Source organism: Lithobates pipiens, unplaced genomic scaffold (genome assembly GCF_037356315.1).
Source record: "Lithobates pipiens isolate NorthernLeopardFrog02 unplaced genomic scaffold, aLitPip1_a1.2 Scaffold_23, whole genome shotgun sequence".
Taxonomy (NCBI): Eukaryota; Metazoa; Chordata; class Amphibia; order Anura; family Ranidae; genus Lithobates; species Lithobates pipiens.
Genome location: NW_027507785.1, coordinates 122,775,533 through 122,789,183, shown reverse-complemented (window position 1 = coordinate 122,789,183; position 13,651 = coordinate 122,775,533). Strand labels below are relative to the sequence as shown.

At 46.2% G+C, this 13,651-nt stretch overlaps 1 protein-coding gene across 2 annotated transcripts in view; it reads right to left on the bottom strand.

Annotated features, from left to right (window-relative positions):
* The window catches only part of DMC1 (DNA meiotic recombinase 1), a 791,183-nt gene that overhangs the window by 593,101 nt on the left and 184,431 nt on the right, over positions 1 to 13,651 (bottom strand). The gene's annotated exons all lie outside the window — the stretch shown is intronic.

The window sequence follows — 13,651 nt, the reverse complement described above, 5'->3', positions numbered from 1 at the left end:
TTGTCCCCTCACACGATGCGGCTTCCTTCTTTCCCCTAGACATACCAGCCATGCTGTCGAAAGGGAAAATATGCCGCCATGTCGCCTATGCGATCATGCTAATGGGGCCGACTTGTATGCAACAAAAAATGGAAACCTCCGGTCCCCCCATTCTCCCCAGAGGGGGTGACTGTAAGAAAAGGGTACGGTAACTTACCATTGGTGAGGTACAGACTGGGGCTGTGGGATTTACCACCTGCCCCCTGTTTCTGTTAGGCAGTCCAAAACCCTGGGGCCGTTCCCCCTCCACCAGCCAGACCCATAGGCACCACTCCCCTAAAGAAAAAAAGTTAAATTTAAATGCCCATCAATGCAGGCTTATATCAGTGTCCATCTGCAGCCTTGTCCATCATTGCACCCTTGCCACGTGTCCATCTACAGCCTTGCCCAGTCTCTTTGCAGGATTGCCCCGATTTAAATTTGGCGTAGATTTTCGCTGACTGAGCAGAGAGGAGCCGAGATACACAAAGCCGAAGTACACTCGGCTTTACTCGGATCCTCTGGCAGTCCCGCCAACCTCCACTGATTGCAAGAGGAGTGAGCACCGCTGGCATAAAGAAAGCCGAGTGTACTTCGGCTGGACTCGGCTCTGCTCACAGTCAGGGGCTGGACTGCGAGAGGAGCCGAGTCTAGCCGAAGTACACTCGGCTTTCTTTATGCCAGCGGCGCTCACTCCTCTTGCAATCGGTGGAGGTGGGCGGGACTGTGAGAGGAGCTGAGTAAAGCCGAGTGTACTTCGGCTTTGTGTATCTCGGCTCTGTTCGCTCCTTCCCCCACAATCAGCGGGAGATCGGCGTATAACACGTACCCACGATTTTCCCATGATTTTAAGAGGAAAAAGTGTGTGTTATAAGCCGATAAATACGGTACTTGTTCCTCTCGCATAAGCCGAGTATACCGAGTGATATTGAGTAAGATTTTTTTTAATTCTGTAATAAGCTAAGGGTATCCTTAGTTAGATGTGTTTCCTGCAGGCAAACTTTCAGAGGACCACACTAGGCCAATTCATCAACCATAGCATGTTTCTTCATAGGATTCTTAATCCCTCTAATATTCCATGACCATATCCCAAACTCATGTTTATATGTCCTACTGCACATCTTATCCAAGTATTCGCCATAAAAAGATATAAACAGAATAAGAACTCATAACAAAGATCCTTATTCCATATTAATGTAAAGAAATAGGAAACAAATCCTGACCAACCCACCATTCAGATAGTAACTTTAGCATGTCATAATGTAGCAGGGTCACATAGAACTGTATCATACAATTAAAAAAAAAAACCCACACAAAACAAAAACAGAAAAAAATAACTTCTAGGAAATGCCCGACAGTAATACATTAGTTAAGGCTACAGAAAAATGGCCGTGACACAGACAGCAGTAGCCCGGTCATATGTGTGCCCCGGGGCATATAGCTCACCGGCTGCCACTGGACCAGAAAGGGAAATGTCATGGCCGACCCAGCGCGTAGCTAGGGTCTGCTCATGCTCGATGGCCAGGCTGGGGAGACTACAAGGATCTATGTTAGCCAGCCTGTCACCCAGCTCGGCTGTTGATTGATAGATCATAGGATCAAAAAATGCTGAAAAAAATGAAAAATTCCCAGGACCAATGGTCCCCTCTGGGAGCCAGGTCCTTCTACACTAGGCTGAAAAAAAACTGGAGCTGCAGGAAGTGAGGGGTTATAGCCAGTGGGTCTGCCCCCTGGCATGCAGTTTTGCTGTTTTTACATGTTCTGCCTAGTCCTCTCTTAAAGGTGGCAATATAACCCCAAGGTCAAGATTTAAAGGAGCTGTGTCCGTCAATGAACAAAAGGGGGGGTCAGCATGTCAGTGCTCAAACCAAAGGAATAACACTGCATTAAATTGGTCTGCATGGCTGTCGTTCCAGAAGGAAGCCTCTTCTAAAGATAATGCACAAAAAAGCTTGCAAACAATTTTCCGAAGACAAGCAGACTAAGGACATGGAATACTGGAACCATGTCCTGTGATCTGATGAGACCAAGATAAACTTATTTGGTTCAGATGGTGTCAATCTATTAATCAACAACTAATCGATTATGAAATTAATCAATTACTATTTTCCTAACCGATTCCTAAATTAATCGGCCAGTAACATAATGGAGTTAAAAAAAACAAAAATGAGCCCTTTATAGTAAAAAATATAATCAATACTGTAAATATTACTTTCACTGTTCTACAGTAAAAAAATGAACCCCTTCCAGTAGTGATTATCTGCTTTTTTGTACTATAAAGGACTAATTTTAGCCTTTTTAACCCCATTATGTTACTAAACGTCTTAGGCCTGGTTCACATCTATATGTTTATTGGTAGTTTTTGCAGAAACGCACTACAGTTCATTTACATGGTTTCCTATGGCACACGTTCATATCTGTGCTTTTTTCAGCCACTGCATATTTGGAAAGGGTCAGGGACTTAACGCAAAATTGTGTTTTTTTTGGTTCAATATACTTCAATGGAGAAGCCGCAGAAAGGAATGGAATGCGTTTTTGCAGCAATTTGTGTTTTTTAATCTGCCCAAAAAAAAATATGCAAAAAACGCAAATTGCCGTAAAATCACGTGCGCAAAAATCTAAAATGTACAGCAAAAAGCACTGCAGAAACAGATCAAAAGCAAAAACTGCATAGGTGTGTACCGAGCCTTACTTATGCTGGCCTTGCAGATCAATTTTTTAGGTGAGAATATTCAGATCAAAAATCTTTGTACATTCACTGAAAGAATTTTGTTTAAAATTTTCACTTAATTTCTGAACAAAAACCACATACACATTCTGAAAATTCCTTTGACTAAGAAGTTTTCTTTTTTTTAAAGGTTATTGGCCAATTATTGTTTATATTAATCGGTTAACTAATCGATTATGAAAATAATCATTAGTTGCAGCCCTAGTGTCAAGCATGTGTGGCAGCAACCAGGTGAGGAGTACAAAGTGTGTCTTGCCTACCAGTCAAGCATGGTGGTGTCATGGTCTGGAGCTGCATGAGTGCTGCTGGAACTGGGAAGCTACAGTTCATTGAGAGAACCATGAATGCCAACAAGTAGCGTGATATACTGAAGCAGAGTATGATCCCCTCCCTTCAGAGACTGGGCCGCAGAGCAGTATTACAACATCATACAGGGCTCCAAGATGACCACTGCCTTGCTAAAGAAGCTGAGGGTAAAGGTGATGGACTGGCCAAGCATGTTTGCAGACCTAAGTACGCATATCGTCCGCATATAGGCTGATCACCTCATGCAGACTGCCACATGCCACATTTCTATTGCATTTTAGTGTAAATGAGATCCGAGGTCTTTTTGACCCCAGATCTCATATTCAAAAAGGTCATGCTTTTTTTCTATTACAAGGGATGTTTATATTCCTTGTATTAGGCATAAAAGTGACTTTTTTTTAGGAACAGTGTAAAAAAATAAAAATAAAAGGCAAAATAAATACGAAATTAAAAAATTTTAAGCACGCCCCATCCCGCCTAGCTTGCGTGCAGAAGTGAACTCATACATGAGCAGTGCCCGCACATGAAAACGGTGTTCAAACCACATGTGTGAGGTATCACCGCAAAGTTAGAGCGAGAGCAATAATTCTAGCTCTAGACCTCCTCTGTAACTCAAAACATGCAACCTTTAGAATTTTTTAAAACATTGCCTATGGAGATTTTTAAGCGTAAAAGTCTGTCACCATTCCACAAGCGGGCGCAATTTTGAAGCATGACATGTTGGGTATCAATTTACTCGGCGTAATATTATCTTTCACAATATAAAAAAAAACAATTGGGCTAACTTTACTGTCTTATTTTTTAATTCAAAAAAGTGTATTAATCCAAAAAAAAGTGTGCTCGTAAGACCGCTGCTCATATACGGTGTGACAAAGTATTGCAACGACCTCCATTTTATTATGTAGGGCAGGCATGTCCAAAGTCCGGCCCGCGGGCCAATCGCGGCCCGCGGTCTGGTTTTGAACGGCCCGCCTGGTTGTTTAAACACATATATCTTTTGTGGCCCCCGGCGATCTCCCAGCGCCGGGGCCACAAAAGATATATAGTCCGGCTGCCTCGGAGGGAGGAGGCGGGACGAGTGCTGTGCACACAGGAGGAGAATTTCCTGTTTACACGGCAGCTGTAATAGGAAGTCCCGTCTCTGCCATTGGATGACTGTGCTGTCCATCAAAGGAGGCGGGACTTTCTCTTAAAGAGGCCGTTGTGTAAACAGGAGATTCTCCTGTAAGAGGTCTTTGGCGCTCGTCCTGCCCTCCATGGCTGCACTGATGGTAATGGTAGCTGCATTCCTGGCAATGGTGAGTGAATTCCTAGCAATAGTGGCTGCATTCCTGGCAATGGTGGGTGAAATTCCTGGAAATGGTGGGTGAAATTCCTGGCAATGGTGGCAGAATTCCCGGCAATGGTGGCAGCATTCCCGGCAATGGTGAGTGAATTTCTGGCATTGGTGGGTGCATTCCTGGCAATGGTGGGTGCATTCCTGGCAATGGTGCCTGCATTCCTGGCAATGGTGGCTGCATTCCCAGCAATGGCGGGTGAATCCCTGGCAATGGTGGCTGCATTCCCGGCAATGGTGGCTGCATTCCCGGCAATGGTGGGTGAAATACCTGGCAATGGTGGCTGCATTCCTGGCAATGGTGGCTGCATTCCTGGCAATGGTGGCAGCATTCCCGGCAATGGTGGCTGCATTCCCGGCAATGGTGGCATTCCTGGCAATGGTGGGTGAAATTCCTGGCAATGGTGGGTGAAATACCTGGCAATGGTGGCTGCATTCCTGGCAATGGTGGCTGCATTCCTGGCAATGGTGGCAGCATTCCCGGCAATGGTGAGTGCATTCCTGGCAATGGTGGCTGCATTCCCGGCAATGGTGAGTGCATTCCTGGCAATGGTGGCTGCATTCCCGGCAATGGTGAGTGAATTCCTGGCAATGGCGGGTGAATCCCTGGCAATGGTGGCTGCATTCCCGGCAATGGTGGCTGCATTCCTGGCAATGGTGGCTGCATTCCCGGCAATGGTGGCTGCATTCCCGGCAATGGTGGCTGCATTCCCGGCAATGGTGAGTGAATTCCCTGGCAATGGTGAGTGAATTTCCCTGGCAATGGTGGTTGCATTCCCGGCAATGGTGGCTGCATTCCCGGCAATGGTGGCAGCATTCCCGGCAATGGTGAGTGAATTCCCTGGCAATGGTGGGTGAATTCCCTGGCAATGGTGGGTGAATTCCCTGGCAATAGTGGGTGCATCCCTGGCAATGGTGGGCGCTGCATTCCTAGCAATGGTGAGTGAATTCCTAGCAATGGTGGCTGCATTCCTGGCAATGGTGGGTGAAATTCCTGGCAATGGTGGGTGAAATTCCTGGCAATGGTGGCTGCATTCCTGGCAATGGTGGCTGCATTCCCGGCAATGGTGGCTGCATTCCCGGCAATGGTGGCTGCATTCCCGGCAATGGTGAGTGAATTCCTGGCATTGGCGGGTGAATCCCTGGCAATGGTGGGTGAATCCCTGGCAATGGTGGGTGAATCCCTGGCAATGGTGGGTGAAATTCCTGGCAATGGTGGGTGAAATTCCTGGCAATGGTGGCTGCATGCCCGGCAATGGTGAGTGAATCCCTGGTAATGGTGGCTGCATTCCCGGCAATGGTGAGTGAATTCTCGGCAATGGTGAGTGAATTCCCGGCAATGGTGGGTGAATTCCCTGGCAATGGTGGGTGAATTCCCTGGCAATGGTGGGTGAATTCCCTGGCAATGGTGGGTGCATCCCTGGCAATGGTGGGCGCTGCATTCCTAGCAATGGTGAGCGCTGCATTCCTAGCAATTGTGGGTCTGCAGATAGACACTGACCCTTGTTTTGCTTCACAGTTCTTTATTTAAAATGTTAAGTTTTTTTTTCCTGAAGCTTCCCTCTTAAAGTGAAGGTGCGTGTTATACGTCAATAAATATGGTGTATCCAAATAATACACTTGAGTTCATCTATTCACAACACACAGCCACAAAGGCAGGAGAATTCTTGTTGGGCCGTGTATTAGTGCTCGGATGGACACGCTTAGACCGAATTTTAATGGTTCAAAGAATGTCAGGCAAAATGGTTGGCCCTCGCGCATGTTCAGTTCATCAAATCTGGCCCTCTTTGAAAAAAGTTTGGACATCCCTGATGTAGGGTGTTAGAAAAAAAAATGATTTATATATATTTTGTGTGTTTATTATTTTCAAATGATAATAATTTGAGCCCAAAAAAAATCTATATGTGCCAACATCTGAAATCAAAACATAATTCCCAAAAATCAGAGGGTAACATCACTATTCTACACTCACAGCCCAAGAACCACCAAATAACACAGAATAAATCAAGCAGAAAAACTCCCAACTAATGTAATGACTAATGTAATTCCACCACCAATATGTCCAAAGAAATGCAGTATTTATGTGTAGGAGTGTTTCACATGTGGCAGCACAATGGCCAGCAGGTTAGCACTTCTGCCTAGCACTGTTGCTGGTTTGAATCCCAAACATGTCACTTCATGTAGAGAAGTTGTCTGTTCTCCCTATGTTAAACATAACTCCTAACTCAGATCCGTACATAAATGATGCCTAAATGTAGTATTTGTGTGTAGAAGGGTTCCACCACCACTGCAAAATGTGTGATATGTTTTCCATGGGCAAGGACTATAATCAGCCTGAACATTTCCCCACCAGCACTAACTGCAGACTCTTACCAAGCCTAAACCCACAAAATTACAGCCGTTTATCTCCCAGCATGCTGACAGTAATCAGCCATAACCAGCCTTCAAAACTGATGGCCTATGCCAGAAATAGGTTGTTCAGTGTCTCTCTGCCCTTCCACAGTACATCTGCATTGATTAACTTCTTCAAACCGGTGCTGCCTACAAACACATGGCAGCCCAGTGTTTAACTGGTTAGCACTTCTGCTTAGCAGCACTAAGGTTCTTGGTTCAAATCCCAATCCTGCTCCCTGGCTAGGGGTTTCTAGGTTCTTCCTTTGTTGTGCTGTAAAAGTTTCTTTCAGAAATGATGACATTTTTGATGGGTTTCACCTAATGGAACCCCAAGAAATTACATTATAATTCAAGCAAGTGTGGGTTTGCACCAAATCTACAACTGGGGTGTTTTGGCCTAGATATGGATGTGTAAGTCCAGTGTGATCCTGCACACATATTTTAATGTTGTATGCTTATGATGAATGACAAATGCCCTTTGTCACCAATGTGTGTGAAGCAGCCCTCAAAAAGTTGTAATTTCCTGTTTTGGACCCTCTACATGCCCAACAATGTTCAGGTTTGATTTGGAGATTTTTGGGTCACTGATCATGGCCATGGCCTTGCACATTTGTTATTTTGAGGTTTACCCTGCACAGATATCTATGCTAATGCATTTTTTTCATTTGTAAAGAGTGTGTATTCCTAAGGAACAGGTGTGAGCACTTGAGGCCTACATGAGGAGACAGAATCAATTACACTGGTGGGTGTCTCCTTTATTGTGTGGGTGTGCGAGCACTCCCATCTAGGTTAAAGGCCTGCATTTGTGGTGGGTATTTGGCCTAAGAATGGACCTGAATTTTTCTTTTCAGTGTGTATATTTGGTTACAAATAGATCTGTTTTTTGTGGGGTTTCTTTTGGGGGGGGTGCATAATTCCTGACCCACACCCCACTAAGGCTATTTGATGATTGCTTCTAAATCTCCCATTTTAGACTTACAACTGCTATGTAATGGTTTAGATGTCAATGTAGTTTGTGCGCTGCCTTTCTGTCTTTTGTAGAAATGTTGTCTGTTTTTGCTTATGATAATCCTTCCATCTAACTTTTTAGGGATTTGGGGCGAGGATTTCTGATCACAAAGGTTTCTCAAGGTTATTAGCTTGATATATATCCCTGCTTTTCTAATGTGATCTGTTTAATGTCTCTAATTTTTAGTGTCCTACCCTTATAGATTATATGCTCTTTTGAGCAGGGTCCTTCTAACTATATTTTAAAACGCTGGAGCATCATTTCCATTCTTTTTTTATTTATTTTTTGGCCTTAAAGGACTTGTCAAATACCAGCTGTTTTTTTTTTACATTTCATTGCTTTTTTGGTGAATGTAGGGGTACGATGTACCCGATACATATTCACATGAGGAGGCAGGATCTGGGGGTTTCCATATTCCGATAAGCCCCCCACCCGCAGCCCTGATAACCACAACCCAGGTTGTCAGGAAGAGGCCCTTGTCTTTATCGACATCGGAATAAGGTGCTTTGGGGTGGGCACAGAGCCCCCCAACCCCAAAGCAACCATCCCTCCCCCACATGTTGGGGGCATGCGGCCTGGTATGGTTAAGGGGGGGGGGGGGGGGGCTCGATCATCCCCTCTCTTTCTTGACCTACAGGCTGCATGCTCAGATAAGGCTCTGGCATGGATTTTGGATGGACCCCACGTACATTTTTGTGTGGGTGGGTCCCCTCCGAATCCATACTAAACCTGAAGGGCCTGGTATGGACCTGGGGTGACTACACTCAGTTGTTTTTTTGTTTTTTTTGTTTGTTTTTTTTAAGTTTTTTGCATTCAGCGGTCAGTGGGGAACCCTGCTGACAGCTGATGACTCACTGGTTTTTAAGGACGCCGTGGCTGGCTTCCCGACACCTTACTTAGCAACCAGCTATATACTGTGAAAAATTGGATGTTTGTACTCACCGTAAAATCATTTTCTCTGAAGTTCATTGCCGGACACAGCATCTTCATCTTGACCTTAGGGTTATATTGCCCCTTTAGGAGAGGATTAGGCAGAACATGTTAAAAACAGCAAAACTGAAAATCACCGCCCAGGGGGGTGATCCTACTGGCAATAACCCCTCACACTGCCTCCAGAAGCTCAGTTCGTCAAAAGCAGTACAGACATAAATAGGAGGGGCAGGTGCTGTGTCCGTCAATGAACTTCAGAGAAAGGGACTTAACGGAGTACAAATATCCTATTTTCTTTCGTTCATTGGCGGACACAGCATCTTCACCTTAGGGACGTCCCAAAGCAGTGTTTAAAAAAACAAGGGGTGTTAACAGCAATAAAATAACTCCACCCATAACAACCAGAGCTCCTTAATGGAGGCGTTGCAACCTTAAACAGGCGCCTGCAAAAGTTTGCGCCGAAGCAAGCATCACAAGATGCGCTCACATCAACATTGTAATATTTAGTGAAAGTGTGAACGGACAACCAGGTGGCTGCCTTACACACCTGAGGAACAGATGCTTGATGTCGGAAAGCACAAAAAGCACCAACTGCCCTGGCAGAATGTGCCGTGAAAGGAAAGGGAGGCGTCCGCCCCATTATGGCATAAGCCTGAACCACAATTTGTCTGATCCACCAAGAAATGGTGGCCGACGAGACCGCCAGGCCCTTCTTGGGACCAGCCACCAATACAAACAGTGAGTCCGACCTCTGAAAAGGAGCCGTAGCAGACAGATACACCCGCAGAGCCTGGACCACGTCCAAGGAATGCAAAGCCACCTCTTTGGGGTATGATGGCCGAGGACATAAGCACGGAAGCACAATGTCCTCATTTAGATGAAGGGCCGAAATAACCTTTGGAAGAAACTAAGGCTGCGGGCGCAGCACCGCCTTATCCTTATGGAGGACCAAGTAGGAAGACTTGCATGACAAGGCCGCCAACTCAGAAACCCTCCTGACCGATGTAATAGCCACTAGAAAGACTACTTTCTGAGAGAGTGTCAATAAGGGGATCTCCCTAATGTTTTCAAACATCGGTTTCTGAAGCACCGAGAGCACCAGATTCAGATCCCATGGAGGCAGCGGTGGTCGAACCAGAGGGGCCACATGTCGAAGCCCCTGAACAAACGTACTCTCCAATGAATGAGTCGCCAAGGGTCACTGAAAAAAAAGACAGCCAAAGCTGATATCTGCCCCTTAATGGTGCTTAAGGCAAGTTTCTGATCCACTCCTCACTGCAAAAACAGCAGAAACTGAATATGTGCACAGATGCCACCCCATTTCTTCACACATGGAGATATAGGCCTGCCATGTACGGTGATAAATCTTCCAAGAAAATGACTTTCGTGCCCTCAGCATAGTGGAGATTACTGAATCCTTCAGACCTCGGCCCCTTAGCACCTGGCTTTCAACAGCCATGCCATTAAACCCAGCGATGGTAAAGCAGGATGAAGTATTGGAACTTGCCACAGAAGGCCCTTCCGCATCGATAGCCGCCAAGGAACATCCGCCACCATTCATACTATTGCGGCGCACCACAGACGCCAAGGCCAATCTGGGGCAATCAGAATCCCCTCGGCCTCCACTCTGCGTAGCAGACGTTGTAGAAGTTTGAGTGGGGGGAAAGCACAATTTAGCCGATACTGTGAGTGACCTCCAGTGCTGCAGCCAAGCTCCTTATTCCTCCTTGATGATTGACATATGCCACCGCCCTGGCGTTGTCCGACTGGATCCTGACCGGATGCCCCTGCAGCCTCTGTGACTATGTGGAGAGGCACTGCCTGATCGCCCGAAGCTCTAGCACATTCATCTTCAGACGGGATTCTTCCTGCGTCCAGCGAACCTGGGCCGACTATACGCCTCAAACTTCCCCCCAACTGGTCAGGCTGTCATCTGTTGTGATCACCGTCCAATGAAGGGGAAGGAACGAATTCCCAGACCAAAGGGCCGAAGACCTCAGCCACCAGAGCAGGGAATCCCTGACTTGCTGGCTCACCTGAATTTAACAATCCAGGGACTAGGGAGATTTGTCCAAATTTGGACAAGATCCCCTTTTGCAAGACACGAGTATGGAACTGAGCATACGGTACCACCTTGAAAGTGGCATGAGACGACGACCACCTGCCGGACACCAACAGCTTCACCACAGCTTGAAGAGTCTTGCAGCTTGTCTGAAGGGAGAAAGACTCTTGCCTCTGAGGTGACCAGAAGCAAGCCCTGGTACTCCAGGTGTTGAGTTGGCACCAACACAGACTTCTGGAAGTTCAGTACCCAAGCTCCTGAAGAGTTTGCATGGCGTTTGCCACATCCTCCCTTAATTCTCAGGTGGAAGCTGGTCATCCAGGTAACCCATGATTGCGATCCCTCGCTGCCTTAGCAAAGCCAGTATTGGGGCTAGCACCTTGGTGAAGACCCTCAGTGCCGATGCCAGGCCAAAAGGGAGAGCTACAAATTAGTAGTGCTCATCCGACTGCAAATAGCAGAAACCTCTGATGCTTGATGCATATGGGGACATGCAAGTATGCGTCCTTGATGTCCAGGGAAGCCAGAAAATCCCCCTGATGGAGTGCAGTGACCAGTGAACTGATTCCATCCTGAACCTTTGTACTTTCACAAAGCTGTTGAGGGCCTTGGGATTTAGGGCCGGATGGACCCCTTCCTTCTTCGGGACTACAAACAGATTGGAGTAGAATCCCTGAAACCTTTCCGGCATCGGTACAGGCACTATCACCCCGCGCAGCAGCAGGTCCTGTACTGCCCTGAACAGGGCTTCCCGATGAGCCGAAAGAAGGTTGGAGGGAAAAATGCAAGTTAGACTTAACGGTAACTTGTTTTTGTCAGAAACCATGAAACAGACTGAGCCAGAAGTACAATCAAATCACACTTGTTTATTAATAAAAATAAAAGGTAAATAGAAAAAAGTGTAGTCAACCATTGCCAGAGTCCTGTTGCCAGATCGGGTAGTCAGCCAGTCCAAAGTTCATTAACCAGATTGGGTAATCACCCAGGCCGGAAGTCAGGGATCCAAGGAGAGCAACCGCAAGCAGGATAAGAAACCAGGTGGGATGTCAGCAAGCCAATCTTGAAACAAACAGCAGGAAATGGTTCCTTGTGATGTGACCAACGCGAAGGCAAATGAAAAAGTGAGCAGGAAGACTTTAAATAGGCAGGTCAGACGAGCATCATCGGGAACAGCTGATAACTGTGGAAAGAGAAGAGAGCTGGCAATTAGAGGACAGCTGAGCGGCCAGCCCAGTGGAGGAAGGGCTAAGCCAGCCCTGACAGTTTTCCAGTAGACTTTCAGGACAGCCACCCGAGAGATCATGGCTCCACCTCCCAAAGGAAACACCTCCTCCATCAGAGCTTTTTAAGGGAAGCCTCCACGTAGCCTCCTCAGTTTGTAGAGACTGTCCAACCTCTGCTGCAACACATAAGTGACAGTTATATCATAGTATTACAGCAATTAACATACAAAAACAGGTTGGGTTACTGCTGTCCTGAAAGTCTACTGGAAAATAAGTTACCGGTAAGTCTAACTTGAATTTTCCAAAACGACTTTCAGGACAGCCACCCGAGAGGATTACCGAGACTTACCATTCCATTCAGGTGGGACAACAGCCTGTAAGACTTTCCTTCAAAAAGCCTGATCCCCAGACGTCATGAGATCTAATCTATAATGGCGGGCAAATGTCGTCAGACTTGACCAGGTAGCAGCCTTACATATCTGTTCGGTGGTGGCTCAAGCTATCTCTGCCCAACTCACCGCTGTAGCCCTTGTGGAATGAGCCCGGACACTCACTGGACTCCTCTGGCCAGCACAGGAATAGGCTTCCGAAATTGCAATCCTTAGCCATCTGGCTATGGTCCCTTTGGAAGCTTGCTTTCTCTTTTTACTACTGGAAAATAAAAAAAACAGTGCATCCGTATGTCTAAAGTCTTTAGTGGCTTCTAAATAACTTAGAACTACTCTCTTAACATCCAAGAAATGGAATTCTTTTTTGATACCCGATGGATTAGAGCTGAATGTAGGGAGAATTATCTCCTGGGATCGATTTTGAATTGACGCCACTTTGGGCAAAAAAAAAAAATTAGGATCCGTTTTAAGGACTATCCTGTCCGGAAAAACAAAAAAAGAACGGACCACTGATTGACAAAGTCTGCAACTCACTGACTCTGCGAGCAGAAGTAATGGCTACTAAAAAAAATGTTTTTAAATGTAATCCATGTCAGGGAGGCTGAAACAATAGGTTTGAATGGATCCTTGGTCAGGGCCTGCAGAACAGTAGACAGGTCCCAGCCTGGGCAGTTTTTAGATACAACAGGCCTAGATCGAGAAAGAGCTCTAAAGAACCTGACTACTAGGGGGTCTGATGCTATAGGTTTCTCCAAGAAAATCCCTAGAGCGGCCACTTGCACCTTGAGAGTGCTGATTGCCAACTTATTACCTGCCCCTTCTTGTAGAAATTCCAAAACTGAAGCAATTTGTCTAGTGATCTAGCCGAAGTCCTGCACCAAGAGTTGAACACCTTCCAATATTTGAAATATATTGCCCTGGTGACTTTCTTCCTACTGGACAACAGGGTAGCCACCAACCTATCTGAGAACCCTTTCTCTTCAAGAGCTGCTCCTCAGAAACCAGGCCGTAAGCCTTAGTTTCACTAGATCTTGATGGACGAGCGGGCCCTGCCGGAGGAGATCTTGTCTTAGAGGAAGATTCTAGAATGGTTTTTGCTGCATCTGTAATAGGGCCGAGAACCAAGGTTTTTTGGGCCAAAAGGGAGTGATCAGAATTACCCTTGCCTCCTCTCTTCTGATCTTGCTTAAAACCCAGGGAATCAGCTGAAACGGGGGAAAGGCGTAGCATAGATGAAAATTCCAGCTGTGTGCCAA